Here is a 15,835-nt window from a genome sequence, read left to right on the forward strand (position 1 = left end):
AGTCCAGTTCCTAGGCTTAGATCTCAATCTTTCATTGATTATGTGTCTTCAGATTTCACTCTGAAGGAATCCACGGTATTATTTTGACATCTAGAAATTTGAAATTTTACCTTTGTTGCTTTGAAGCTCAGCTATGCATTTTATAAAACTGAAAAAAAAAAAAACCCTGAAAACCTGTTCTGCATTTATATGTTTGTTAGAAAATGCCCAGCTCAGTCCACCCTCTCAAGCACAAGTGTTAGGAAGAAATTATTGCAGATATATAAGAACATGGAGACAATAATGTCTTAGAAGATGAGAGAGAGAAATGTTTCAAGTATGGGAATCAACTACACCATATCAAATACTGCATTGTGGACAAGCAAAATGAGAACGGAATGAACACCTTATATTTGAAGATGTAGAGGTTAACCGTTGCCCTGGTTAGAGACGTTTGGTGGAGTAGTAGCAAGTACAGGGGGTTTAGTGAACTGAAGAGTGAGGTAATAGATGGAGATAAGTAGTCCCCCTTCCGACAGGTGGCTTTGCAGAGAGGTAGTATTGGGAGGAAAGGTCCGGAGAAGGGTTGTAGAGGGTAGAGGCAGAGGAATTAGAGGATGCAAGATGCAGAAAAGATGCCTCATAAAGACCCAAGAAGGCAAGGGACAAACCCAAAGGAATGGCTGGCCTCTCCTGAAAGGAGAAATCAGAATGCAGAGGGAAGGAAGAAGAGGAAGGCTGAGGAGCCCTGCACTCGGGCGCAGGTGCAGTGAGGGCCTTCACATCTGTGAGCAGGTGGAGTCAGCAGCGTGGCCCTGGTGGAGGAAGAGGAAGAGCAGAGTAGATGGGCGTTTGGTGAGGGGGACTTTGGGACTCTAAGAGGAGAGAGTGCATCACCGGGCGCCCCTTGAGGACCGAATTCCAGCAACCCTCGGTGGGCCAGCCTGGAGCAGGGTACTAGTCAGGTGAGCTGCAGCAGGCCCAAGCTGGGGGATTCGTGTGCTGGTGAGAAGGCGGGTCCGAGCTGGTGGGACTGGGTAGAGCAAGTGGGGAGAGAGGAAAGAGAGACAGACAGAGAGAAAGCATCGCTGTTCAGAGACGGGATGGAAAAGTGGAAGCACTGGGTGAAAGTAAGATTCCAAAAGTGGAACTTGGGAAATTTTGCTCATATGTAAATTGTGTTGTAGTTCTATCTGTGTGGAGCTTGGTCTGCGAATGATGATTTAAAAAAGTAGATCAAAGAAAAACGCAGAAGAGAAGTGGAGCAGAGGCAGGAGCGCAGGTGCCGAGGAGAAGAGAGAAGCATAAGAGGAACGGGTCAGAGGCTGGTTCCCTCCCTGCGCTCGATCCTCCTGGACTGACACTGCCTGCGTTCCTCCTCTTTCCTTCCTCTGCCTCCTCCTCCTGTGATCTAGGAGGGTTACCAGAGGGGTTTCAGGCTGAGGTTATTTTGTGAAGGGCTGGTTCCCAGAGCTGGCGCTGGGGCGGGAGGGAGCGGCTTCAGGGGTGCTGGACGCCTGCGTGCAGTTGAAGTTGGGAGGTGGAGCGGGGGAGGCAGAGCGCCCCAGGCGTGGAAGCTGCAAAGGTGTCAGAGATAGAGGCTTAATGACAAGCCCGGGGTCCACCTGCACAGATGAGCAGGGCTGGGAGCAGGGAGCTGTGGGGAAATTGGAAAAGGGACATATTCATTTTTCAACGCTCTTTCCTGTCCTTACACACACACACACACACACACACACACACACACACACACCTTTACTAAAGAGCCAGAGGCTTCCTCTGTTCTGGCTCTCTCTCCACAAAGGACCTTCTACAAAGGACCCCTGGGAGAGGGTCGTAAAGATGGGCAAAGAGGGAAAGGAAAGGGCTTGCTGCTGCCTATGCATTTGCCTGGGGGATGCCCAGGCAGCCCGGCTGGCTCTGGCCACCTGGTGTAGGTGTGTGGGGGCGTGGAGACCAACAAAAGGCAGGAAGACTTACTGAGTGCACCATACGGGAGCAGGCATTTAGCCAGAACCCTAAGCCTCTGGAGACCCAGCCCAGCCCCTCAGAAGAGGCCTGGGAGACTTCTCATTGTCCTTCCCCCGCCCTAACACAATAGGTTCACAGGAAACTGCAGACACTAAGCCCAGTCATTAACTCCTGTGCTGGATCCTCCCTCCCAACCACCTACCTCCTCCAAACTCAGAAGTGGTACCAGGGCTAAGCTGACCTACTGGATCAGAGAGACGCTGGGCTCCTCTAAATCAGCATCCAGGGACCCAATTCCAGCCATCTGTCTGGAAGAGCAGCTACATCTAGTGAGTGGCACATAAACACCATTCTAACAGCCCATATAAAACTATGTGTGCCTTCAAGGCCATATTCAAATAGCAGTAATCTCAACCCCCATCCTGGATGACATCATTCCCTCACCCATGTATTTCTGAGGATCCTGGGAGCTGTTTCATGTTACTTTAATCCACTGACTGCCACTAAAGGTGCTCACTATGGTTGTGCAGGGTCATAGCCTCTACAGCGTAAGGTGCTATTTACATAGTCCAGGTTGATAATATAACAATCTTTGCATTTCTTTCAAGTCACCACTAGCTGTCAAGCCCACTACTCAAGTTCAGGTTCTTTTCTCAAAAGGTACAGGTTGTCCAAATCAAAGACATGATTCTTCTAAAAATAATTTGCACCCCCTAATTCAAGTTGTTCATACTCATATACTTTTTTTTTTTAAGTCACCAACCACAAGTAACTTATTTTCAGTTATTGTTTTTTTGTTTTGTTTTGTTTTGTTTTTTGGGTACAGGGATTGAACTCAGGGGCACTGGACCACTGAGCCCCATCCCCAGCCCTATTTTGTATTTTATTTAGAGACAGGGTCTCACTGAGTTACTTAGTGCCTAGCTTTTGCTGAACTTGGATCCTCCTACCTCAGCCTCCCAAGCCACTGGAATGACAGGCATGTGCCACCATGCCTGGAATACTTTCAGTTATGACTTACCACATCTTCTACAGAGTTTTGAATAGTTCCCGAACTCAGATGGCTAACCCACTCTCACTAGGTTAGAGGTGTAGCAATCACATTTTTTGTTTGTTTATTTGTGCATGTGTGTGTATATATGCACACACACGTGGGTGTATGTGACAAAACATACTCAACCATAACATTTATCATCTTAACCATTTTTAAAGTGTCACCAGGTTACATTCTATTGTTCCACAAACATCACCGACATCCATCTCCAGAACTTTTTCATCAACTCAAACCAAAACTCTGTACCTATTAATCATTTCCTCTTCATCTTCAGCCCTTAGTAACCACCATTGTACTTTCTATCTATGAGCTGGACTATACTTGTTATCTCAGATAATTGAAATCATACAGTATTGTCCTTCTATGCTGACTTATTTTTGCTCAGCATTATATCTTCAAGGTTTGTTGCTGTTTTAGCAAGAGTCAGAAGTGTCTTCCTTTTCAGAGCTGAATAATATTCCATTGTATGGATATACCATATTTATTTAGCCATTCTGTTGATGGGCATTTGAGTTGTTTCTACCTTTTGGCTATTATAAATAATGTTCTGATGAACATATTTGAATCCTTGATTTCAAGTCTTTGGGGCATATGCCCAAAGGTGAAATCGTTGGATCAACTAGAAATTCTGTTTACTTTTTGAGGAATTGTCACACCATTCTCCACAGCTGCTGCACTATTTTATATTCCCATGGCAACAACAAGGTTTCCAATTTCTCCGTGTCTTGCCAACACATGCCTTTCTGTGTATTTTGGCAACCCTAAGGCAGTTGTCCTCAACAGCCCACTCTTCTTAAGCCTATATCAAGCCAAGACTTCATCCCACAGAGGGCATTAGCCTGGACCTGAGCCCTCCTTCACCACCACCATGCAGCTGGCTCAGGCCCTCCCAACCCTGTAATGGCATTGTAATTCAATGACCTTCCAACAGGTTCAGTGGAAAGAGCCACATAGCACAGAAAGATGTTTATATGAAAGGTTTATTGGGATATTAAAGAAGGAAATAAAATAATTTCAATAATAATACTGCTCATTGTAATATATTATGTATTTTGTTAATTTTATATTTATGTGGTTGTACCTAATAATTATTAATTTTATATTTTTTATCCAATTTTCAGGATGTTGTTTGGAAAATAATTTCATAAGATTTCTTGAGAGACATAAAAACCTTTAATCAAGGAATTCTGACTCTGAGAACCTACCTCAAATAAATCATTTGGAATCTGAGGAAAAATATCTTCAATATAGCATTATTCACTATAGTGAGAAAAAACTTTGGAAGCAACTTAAATATCTAACAATAGGGGATAAGTTAAGCACAATGTGGCTTGTTCTAGGGGATATTATCAAACCAGTAAAATGAACAGTGGGGAAACCTACATAAGAGCATGGGAAATTATTATCGCTGAGTCAACTCAGAGTATTCGGATTCCTCATGCTTCTGCATTATAATTACAACTATGCACAAAGCACAATTAGGAAAACAATCTGAAAGAAGATACAGCAGCATACTAAGTAAGCATCCTGTTAGAAAAAAGAAAAATCGCCTGGCCTAATGGCACATGCCTGTCATCCCAGTGGCTCAGGAGGCTGAGGCAGGAGGATCATGAGTGCAAAGCCAGCCTCAACAAAATGAAGCACTAAGCAACTCAGTGAGACTCTGTCTCTAAATAAAATACAAAATGGGGCTGGGGATGTGGCTCAGTGGTTGAGTGCCCCTGAGTTCAATCCCTGGTACTAAAAGTAATAATAATCATCATCATCATAATCCTGGTATCTTAGCCCCTCCCCCCTCACAGTAATTTCTATTACCCTGGTATTCCCTGATGCTGTCAATAACGATTTTTTAGAAATAAAGTGCTATGGAAATGCAGCTTCAAGATCTCTCTCCCATCAGATTTATGTTCAAGCCCCTCTTACATAATTAGACTCACTTTCAGACATCTGTAATTTCGTAACCCAACTTTCAAACTTACAGTCAGTGATCATGATTACAAATATGATATGATAATGTAATACAATTATAATAAGCAAAATTATCAGTACCTCATTTTTAAATTTTTTTTTCAGTTGCCAATGGACCTTTATTTTTATTATTTATTTATTCATATGAGGTGCTTGAGAATCAAAACCCAGTGCCTCACACGTGCTAGGCAAGCGCTCTACCACTGAGCCACAACCCCAACCCCAGTGCCTCATTTTTTAAAGATGATATTCCATTGTATAGTATCAGTCTTTGTTATCCATTCACTAATTGATGGACTTTGGAGTTGTTTTCACTTTGGGCAATTATGAATAATCCTGCTGTGATATTTGTGTGCAAGTATTTTGCAAATATATATCTTCAATTCTCTTGAGGATAAATATACCTAGGAATGGAATTTCTGTGTTTTAATGGTTAACCCTATGTTTAAAACTTTAAGGAACTAACCCAATTGTTTCCAAAGCAACTGTACCGTTTTACATTTCCACCAGCCATTTATGAGGGGCCCAACTTCTCCACATCCTCACCAACACTTGTTATTATCTGTCGTTTGATTATAGATATCTTTGTGGGTATGAAGTGATTATCACTGTGGGTTTGATTTGCATTTTCCTGATGGCTAATGACGTTCACTATTACTTGTTTAAAAAAAAAAAAAACAAAACTTGTTTTTTTACAAAATAAGGTTGATATTTTCCTATTATAAAAGTCATTCATGTATATTATTGAATTTAAAAATTTTTTAAAAATTTAATCATACCCAAATAGCACCATCTAGAGGTAATCACTGTCAACATTTCAATTTATTTCCTTTTTTTTTGTTTTTTTTTTTTTTGGGGGGCTGGGGATCGAACCCAGGGCCTTGTGCTTGCAAGGTAAGCACTCTACCGACTGAGCTATCTCCCCACCCCTCAATTTTATTTCCTTGAATTCTACACTTTTCTAAAAAAAAACGATCAGTCATGTGACATTTGCAATTTTGGCTTCTGGCTTTTTTACCTAATAATGAGAAAAATGGAATTTCCCTGACATTTTTAAATGTTACTGAATTAACTATTTCCTTAGGTCATTCCCCTACTGATGGATGTTTAGTTATTTTCAGCTGCGTTTAATGTTGTAAACAAACAATAATACAGTGCTTTGATATTGCTCCTTTTGATTTGTGTTCCATCTCCCAGTAAGGTTCAGATCTTGAAGAAAAACAACTGTCTTCTACCCTGTACATAATATGTTACAATTATTATGTGTGTGATTTAAAAAAATAATAAAAGATATTACTAACAGAAGAAGGAGGGAGAAGGCCAGCATGATGGCACGTGCCTGTAATCCCAGCAACTCTGGAAACTGAGGCAGGAGGATCACAGGTTCCAGGCCAGCCTGGCAACCTAGCAAAACCCTGTCACAAAATAAAAATAAACAGGGTTGGGGATGTACCTCAGGGGTAGAGAGCCCGTGTGCCAGGGGAAAAAGAGCAGCAGGAGGCAGAGGAGATGGAAGAGGAAAAGGAGAAAGGGAAACAGCAGCACTCTCTCCTTCCCTTCAAATTCGTCTGAATCCTTCCAGGACAACACCTGTCACAGAGTAAACATATTATGTCATTTTGGACCAGGCCCTGTTCCATCCAAGCCACTGGCTGACACTTAGCAATGCATTTAATCCTCACGACTTCCCTGTGAGGTAAGTGATATTATTTTCTCCCTGTTTTAGGCATGAGGAAGTTGAGGTAGAGAGATCTGTTCAAGGTCATCAGCTAGAAAGGAGCAGAGGCAGGGACTTGAATCCAGGTAGCTTGGCAGCAGATGACACCAAGACTCAACACACAGAATACACTGGTTTTGTTTGTTCGTTTGCTTTTATATGTTTATTTTTAATTTTTAGACTGGGTCTAAGTTACCCAGGCTGGCTTTAGACTAATGATCCTCCCGCCTCAGCCTCTCAAGTCTTCAGGATTACAAGCACGAACCATCACACCCAAACACATTTTTTTTTCTAGAAAACCAGTTCCAAACCCATTTACCGGATTGTGTTCCTCTGCTAGACACATACTTTTCTCCTAACATGCAATATGTTTCTTATAATTACCCACAATTACTTTTCTTAAAAAAAAAAAAAACTTTTTTGCTATGGAAAAATTCAAATAGAAGAAAAAGTATTTTCATCACCCAACTTCAACAATTATCAGCCCACAACCAATCTGGTTCCACCTAACTCTCCAGCTACTTCCTTCCTCCTCTATTATTTTTAAGAAAATAATACAGATCTTTTTAATTTCATCTATAAATTTTTATTCAGAAAATAACTCTAAAAGATAAAGACTTCAAAAATCATAGTTCTAACGTCATTATGATGCTTTTAAATATAGATTATAATTGGTTTTTCATTCTTTAACTTTTTATTTTGAAAAATTGCAAGTCTACAAGAAAAGCTGCAAGAATAACTTCATGAACAGCCTAAAACTCTCACCTAATTCACCAATTGTTGACTTTTCGCCGATACCATCTGAGATTGTGATGGGCTGACAGATCTGGCTCCATGCGAATGTTATAGAACAGACTATAAGGGAAATGACTAAACAGACTCCATTTTGCTCTGAGACTCCATGTTATGTAGGAAATAAGCTTCTCCCATGGGAACACCCTACCTCTGTACCCATCATCAGGTAATTAGTGTGACATTTTTTTTCTTTTTTTTTTTTTTTTGAGGTGCTGGAGTTTGAACCCAGGGCTTTGTGCTTGCAAGGCAAGCACTCTACCAACTAAGCTATCTCTCCAGCCCTGTTTAACATGTTTAATAATACAAAATGACAATTCCTATGTAAAGAAAAATTGCTCTCTTTTGATTCCTATTGCTCCTAAACAATGTACCATTGCTCTCTTTTGATTCCTATTGCTCCTAAACAATGTACCATGTGAACAGTGATTGTGTGGATGTTAGTAACCATTCTTTAGTTTGTACCTAGGTAAGGGTCATTCTGACCCACTTCTCCCTCTGTTAATGATCTCATGATGTTAGTTTGTAATTTCGAATCATAGCAACAGACACTTATGATTGATGTGATTTTTGGTATAAGAACCCCTACAACCCTGCTAATTATTTTTTTCTTTTCCCTTGAACCCTTACCTAAGCAGTTGTGGTTATATTGTCTGACACCCTTCTTTATAGAAGTCTTGAACTTCATGTGAAGAACCCATATCTCAGGCCCTAGAATGAGTTCACCCGCATTCTAGTAGTGGAGAATTTCAGCTGACAGCAATATACATAGGTAATGGAAGGAGGATAGCCCAAGCTCTTAGTGAAATTCTGTGCAGGTCACTATTGATATTTAACTTGCATAGCATTGAAATACTTGTGAATCTTGACACATTGTTCCAGGATGGTTGTTGAGAAGTCCATTGCTATTCTTGATTCCACATTGTCCTCTGTATATATACTGTCCTTTCTTCAAGGACACTTTTAGTATTTATCTGTATCTTTTTCCAATAAAATGTTCACTCTAATGAGACTTGTGTGGGCTCCATTTTCATTGTTGTGTTTGTTCATCTTCCGTAGGGCCTTTTTGTTTACTGGAAACTTCTCTTTTTTCTTCACCCATTTCTTCTATTTTTTTCTGGTCTCCTTGCTCAGAATCTAAAAGTCTTTGCTCAATGTCCCCAGTAAAAAATTAGTCTCCACCTGGGCATTCTAGAAAACTGTCTCATGAGTCCTCCAGTTTCACTGTCTGTCCCCCAAAACACCCACTTTCCATTATGACTTCTTTCCCTGATTTTCCACATTCCCAGTGGTTTCTAGGCTGAAGCCTCCCCAGTTCACTTTTTGACCAGAATAAAACCTCCCGTACCAGCCAGGACACTCAGTTGTCTGTGTGTGATAGGGAAGAGACATGCTTCGTTAGGGCAGACTTTTCAACCCATTCCCTTTTTGTTGGTCCATACCTTGTTTCCACTTCTGTGGTAATGATGCCTTCAACATTGTGAGTTTTCTCAGGCCCTGGGACTCCATGTGGCCGACTTCTCTCTGGCCATCCTTTGCTTTAGCACTTGATATGCAGTTACGTTACCTCAGCTCTCGCAATTTCATCCATAGCTATCTTCCAAAACTGGGGTCCACCGTAGGTCCTTTATATTCCTTTATTTTTATTTTGTGAGATTTATTAAGGCCAAAAGATATAAATGCGTTTTATTTCATCTGCCACATTTAACCAGAAAATTTTTAAAACTGTAATTACTATGCTGTATAGTATCTCTGGGATCCTACAGCCCAACGAGAATGAAATGAGATTACACACGTGAGCATGCTTCGTAAATTCTAAAGAACTATGTAAATGAGTCTGTGTCAATTCTCCTGCCAAAGTGCCCCTCCTTCCTTCTCTCTGTTCTCTGATTTCTCCCCATCTCCAAGTTACGGCTGAAGCTTAGCTCTTTCTTGGGGCATTCCCTGATCAACCCAGTTCACGGGGATGTCCCTGAGCCCTGAAAACACTACAAGATTCTCTTTGCATCTCCCTTGGCCCTCAGCAATGCTGCTTTATTCTATTCTATGGGCCCAGAGCTTCCTGGCTATGATGTGATGTGTAATCAAATGTGGGTCTCTTTTGTACAAAAAAGAGCTTACCTCCTTTTTCCTAGAGGAGGAGATCAAAAGGCTTGGCTAATCAAGGAGGAAGTTTAGGGCAGAGTAAAGAGAGCTCTGTTTCTTTGGAGGGGGAGTTCAGAAAACAAAGTGACTTCTCCTGCCCTGCAGTCTGAGCTGTAGCAGTGGCCCTCAGAGAGCACCTTCTCCCTCTGTCTCCCCTCCCATCCACAGACCTTTCCTCTAGGCAGTGGGGCCAATGGCAGTGACTGTACCCACAAGTCTGTGACACTGGTCAGAGGCTGGTTATCTCTTCACTCCCTGATTCTTACCAGAGCTCTGATGTAGGTTCTGAGAGATTCAACTCTGATCTGTGAGTTTAAGCCAGGATTGTGGAAGAGGTACTGTCTCTGGCTAGAAGTGGTTGATCTTCACCCCCAAAAGATCCTGATTATTTTCCCAGAGACAGATTCCATCTGACAGTCTTTACAGAACATTCCACTAGCATGAAATGTGCCATGTTTTGCCCCCGGCCTGATGATTACAAAGGAAACAGCTTTTCCTGAGGACTTCAACTGCAGGGGGCTTTCTGAAGGTCAGTGCCCATGCCCAGGAACTTCTTTGAAACACAGAGGTGCACAAATACAATCATACTCCCATCCTACAGGGTACACTCAGCAGAAATGACAGCCCAGCTCTGCCCCATGTGTGCACCAGAGCAGAAATCCAGCCCCTCTGGATTCTCCTCTGTCCTTCCAAGATGCTTCATTTTTAGAGAACCTGTAAAGCAAGGCTGGTTTGGCTGGAAACAGCCAGACGAAGCAGCAAAATTGAAGAACAATCGAGGAGAGAAAAACAGATTATGAGAAGGTCATATTCTGATGGCCTCCACCCCTGCTGCAGACTGTGCCAGGGCTTGGGATCCCTCTCACCATAGTCCTGAGTGGCTATCGAACACTTGAAGTATAACTAGTCTGACATGAGATTGGGCTGTAAGTATAGCCAGAATTTAAAGACTTCATTTAAAGAAAATAGAGAATGTAAAAAACTCACAGAAAAACTGTTTTCACATTAATTATATGATGAAATGATAGCATTTTAGATATGCTTAGTTAAATAAAATATCTCATTAAAATTAATTTCATCTATTTCTTTTATTCTATTTAATTACATTTGTGACTTGAATTACATTTCCCTGAGACAGGGCTGTACCCCAGACTGCTAGGCTGGGCCCTGATTCCCACTTGAATTTTGTCATTCTTTTTCACAGAAAGGGAGGACATCACTCTAGAGGTTCCTTGCTGAATGGAATAATGAATGGAAGTAATTCTGTATCCACCTGATGCAGACAGCATCTCCTACCTGGGCTCCTTCCCACTGTTCCTTCTGGTTTAGGGACCAGAGATTCCAGCACTCTCTCCCTCTCCCTAACCTGCATTCTGACTGAGGTCTCAGCAGGTGCTGAGTCTCTACACCTGACACGGGCAGAACTCTCCAGGAACCCCTAGGTAGGCTGACCCACACTATGTGGTAGCATAGGGCGAGGTGGCCACAAATGCCATATCTTCTTCTTATTTCGACTCTTTCCCTCTTATCTGCCTCCCCCCCCCCCCCCCCATACCCTCCTCTTCTTTTTTTAAAGTCTAATTCTGAGCAGCCGGCTCTGTTCAGCCTGACTGGTTTGTTATGGCTTATAATCTGCGCCAGGATTAATTAGCTAATTACTGACAAACGTCCGCTGGCAAGATTCTGCTCCAGCTTGTCAGCTTGAAGTGTTTAATTATTTTAATCATTTACTTTCATCTTCAAAATTTATGCTGCCAAGGGAGTTGCAGGGCATCTTTTAATTATGATTTGGGGTTTCTGCTGGGTTGTGTTCTGTTCCTGGGGATAGGAAACATTATTTTTTTTACTATTATTCCACCAAAAGTCTGAACACCCTTCTACTCCTAGTGCCTGGCTCCATGTTCCACGGACGGGAAAGCTCAGGTCATCTCTAGACCCCACATATCTTCTTTTATGTGAGACTTCTTTCACTTCACATCTCATCTGCAAGAGGACAGTTTCTTTCATATATATCAATATTCTCTGGCCGAAGCTTTGGTTTCAATCCAGCTGAGATTGCAAGCCCTTAGAGAGATTTTGCCACTGTCTCCTTTCTTATAAGCAGTCCTGAAATGAGTTTAGGTATGATTTTTTCTCTCCTGTTCCTTTTCCTTTAGTTCCTCTTCTTCCCGTCTGCCTCCTTCTCTCCATTCTCTTCCCTCTGGCCAGAGACATAACAATCAGCATGTTCCATTAGGAGGTTCTTTCTGAGATGGAATCCATGTTTATCCTGGACATAACGGCCTATGAGTTTCCAAAACACATGGTGTTCAGAGGATGATTATAAGGAAGGCAAAGCTGTCCCCCCATCACAGGTTAAATTGTGTTTCCCCAAAAGATATATTGGATCCCTAGCCTTCAGTATCTCAAAATGTGACCTTACCTGGACATAGGGTCTTTACAGAGTTATCCTAGTTAAATGAGGCCATTAGGATGGGCTCTAATCCAATATGGTATCCTTATGAAAAGGAGAAATTTGAACACAGACATATACATACAGGGAGAAGACCTCACAAAAATGAAGGCAGAGACTGGCGGATGTGTTTACAAGCAAAGGAACACTGAAGGTCACCAGAAAATCACCAACAGCTGCTGGAAAAGCATGAAATACATTCTTGAGAACCTTCAGAAGGTAGCAACCTGCATTTCAGATTTCTAACCTCCAAATATTTTAGAGAAAAAAAATTTCTGTTTTTTAAGCAACTCAATTTATGCTCAGTTAAAGAAGCCCTAGGGAATGAATACACCCCCGCAGGGAGCTCTGGTAGTCTTTCTTTATTTGTGTCATGGGACCCACAGAAACCTCTGCAGGATCCTGCAGGATCCTTGGTTAAGCCAGCTGCAGGCTGGGAGTGACAAAGGTGACAGCTCAGAGCTGGGAGACTAAGGAGGAAAGATCAACTTAATGAGCTTAGCAAGGCCATTAATGAGGACACCAGGCCACATCTAGGGGTCTTCCTGATGGCCTGCACCAGAGCATGACAAGTTGAAGGGTGCCACGAGCCAGGCCATGCAAGGTCATGATGTGATGTGATCTGTTTCTCTGGATACCTTCCTTCCACAGGGCCCAGGATGGGAGTGGACAATTGAGAGTCCTTGCCAAATAGCCAAGATAGCTTGAGACTCCCTTCCCCTTCTGGGGACCTGGGGCTCACCCTGCACATGGCACCCCACACTTTCTAACATGAATTTCATACCTGAGTCCACCATCATAGGCACCTCTACCTGATTGTGCCAGGCTCAGCAAAGCACTTTGTGTGTGCTTCCCTTCTCCCACTCCCGGCCACCTATGGTTCCATCTGGAACAGTTTGCTTCATAGGAATACAACTGAGCACCTTACTAGCTCATCTGACAAATGCATAAACCCTCTTCTACAAAACCCTCTTCGCCTGGGCCACCTGCTGTTCCATGCTAGAAATCACCCCACCTCTCATTCCATCTCTTTCTGAGGGCCCTATCCCTACAGTCAGAGTCCGGTCTATCAGAGTTCAAAGACCCAGCACTCTCCTCACCTCACCTCTAGACATGGCTCTCCCTGTTTGGAACTTGCAGGTCTGTGTGGAGTCTGAGTCCCTGTCTCAGTTTGCATCTCCTTTAGCTAGGTTTAGCTAGGGTGACTTGCATGATGAGGGGACACTCTGAGTCGTTTGAGGACTCAATCACAGATAAGCAGGGGTTTGTGCCTGGAAGGACTTATGACAAATAAGAAGTGAGCAGAGAAACAAGATGGGGCTGGGTTCAACCCCCAGTTCTACCTTTAGGGCAAGCCACTTCCCTTCTAAATCTCAGCTTCCTAGCCTGAAAAATGGGGAGTATTCTCTAATTTTTTAAATTACACAGATGAAGTAAGCATTTAAAATGCAAACTGCGAAATTATGGCATTTGCAGGCAAATGGATGAAATTGGAGAATATCATGCTAAGTGAGATAAGCCAATCTCAAAAAACCAAAGGACGAATGATCTCGCTGATAAGCGGATGATGACACATAATGGGGGTTGGAGGGGTTAGTGTTAGGGTTAGAGTTAGGTTTAAGGAGGAGGGCAAGAATGGAGGAAGGATTGTATAGAGGGAAAAGAGGGGTGGGGAGAAGGGAAAAAATAACAGAATGGATCAAACAACATTACCCTATGTAAATTTATGATTACACAAATGGTATGCCTTTACTCCATGTACAAACAGAGAAACAACATGTATCACATTTGTTTACAATAAAAAAAAATTGGGCTGGGGAGATAGCTCAGTTGGTAGAAGTGCTCGCCTCACAAGCACAAGGCCCTGGGTTCAATCCCCAGCACCGCAAAAAAAGAAAAAAAAAATCTATGCCCCCCCAAAAATAAATAAAATAAAATAAAATGCAAACTGCATGTGGTATATACACACAGAGGAACATTATTTAGCTTTGAAAAGGAAGGTAATTCTTTTTTATTGGTGGATTATAATAATACATAATTAGTGGGATTCACTGTAATATATAAAGTAAGGGAATTCTGATACATGCTACAAAGAATGAACTGAAGGATGTTATGCTAAGTGAAGAAATCAGTCACAAAAGAACAAATACCGCATGACTGTACTTCTATAAAGTACTTAGAGTAGTCAATGCATAGAGACAGGAAATACAATGGTAGCAACCAGGTGGAGGGAGTGGGGCATGGGGTCTTAGGGGTTAGTGGGGGTATAGTGTTTTCAATTTTGCAAAAAAAAAAAAAAAGCATTCTGGAGATAGATGGTTGTGACAGTTGTACAGTGATGTGAATATACTTATGCCACTGAGTTGTACACTTAAAATGGTTAAAAACGGTAAGTTTTATGCTATGTACATTTTACCACAATTTAAAAATAAACAACAGGACCAGAGACATAGCTTAGTGATAGAGCATTTGCTTTGCGTGCACAAAGTTCTGAGTTTAAGCCCCAGCACCAAAAAATAAATAAACAAACAATAAATAAAATGCAAATGGCAAAGCTCTGAATACATGTGACATTATTAGTATTATAGACAATTTTTACACTTGGCTTTGGGGACTTTAGCAGGTCTCCTCCACTGAAATAAAAGTCCTCATTTTCACATTTATCATCATTTTAAAACAATTTCCATGAAGCACACGTCTCTAATTGCCGTAGATTTGGTCTCAGTCTTCATTTTCTAAATTCACAGTCTGAATCAGCAGGGCTGGTTTCCAATCTTGGCTGTGTTGTTTGTCAGCTGCACAAGTTTCTGGACTTCTCTGAGCCCCTGTTTTCTCATGAGGACAGAATGACACTGACCTCCTAGCACTGGTGTGATGATTACACAGCAGAGTGCGGTAGGCCTTGGCGCAGGGACTGACACACAATTAGTGCTCAACTGTGAGACTGTGTTGTCATTAGGCACAAAGAGTGTAAATGAGGATTTTGTCAATGTTAATTTCCCTATTGCTCTCACACACCTGTCTGTGTCAAACAATGGGGCTCAGACAAGAAGGGTTGAGATGAGGTGGATGAGGACACTTTCTGCCCATTAGGACAATTAGTTCTCCAGGTAATCGAATTTACTCTGTTCTCTTCCTCTTTTACAGTTCTCATGAATAACTGTAGAATGTTCTGGGAATGCAACATCCTGAGATAGGTCAGAGGTGGCTGTAACAGCCTGGGCTCTGTTCCAGTCTTTCTAGAAACAATACTATAGACCAACTCATCTTGCTTGGAGTATAAAACCAGCGTGGGCTGATTCTGGGCCCTTCAACTGCAGTGCAAGTGAAGCATTCACAGATACAATTCCATTTTCCCTGGGCACCCTTTCTGAACCCTGGGGAACTTGCTTGCAATGAACACTGGGTTTTTGTTGTTCTTTGTTGCCTCTCTATAAAGAATAAAGCCTCTTCATGTAACCTGGTGTGTGTGAGTGTGTGTGTGTGTGTGTGTGTGTGTGTGTGTGTGTGTGTGTGTAGAGCTGCTATTTCTCTTTGGACTCAGGCAAGTTGGCAACCACTGCATAATGAATCTGCTTCACATCTTCATACCTTTTATTCCCTCCCTTCCTTTCTTCCTTCCTTCCTTTCTTCCTTCCTTCCTTCTATCCTTCCAGGAATGATCTCTCATGAGATTCCCACAAGGTACTAGGCACTTTGCCAGGGTACTGAGGCATAACCCAATTCCTGACCTCAAAGAACTCATGGTTTAGTAATG

The sequence above is a fragment of the Sciurus vulgaris genome, assembly GCF_902686455.1.
Source record: "Sciurus vulgaris genome assembly, chromosome: 1".
NCBI classification, from domain to species: domain Eukaryota; kingdom Metazoa; phylum Chordata; class Mammalia; order Rodentia; family Sciuridae; genus Sciurus; species Sciurus vulgaris.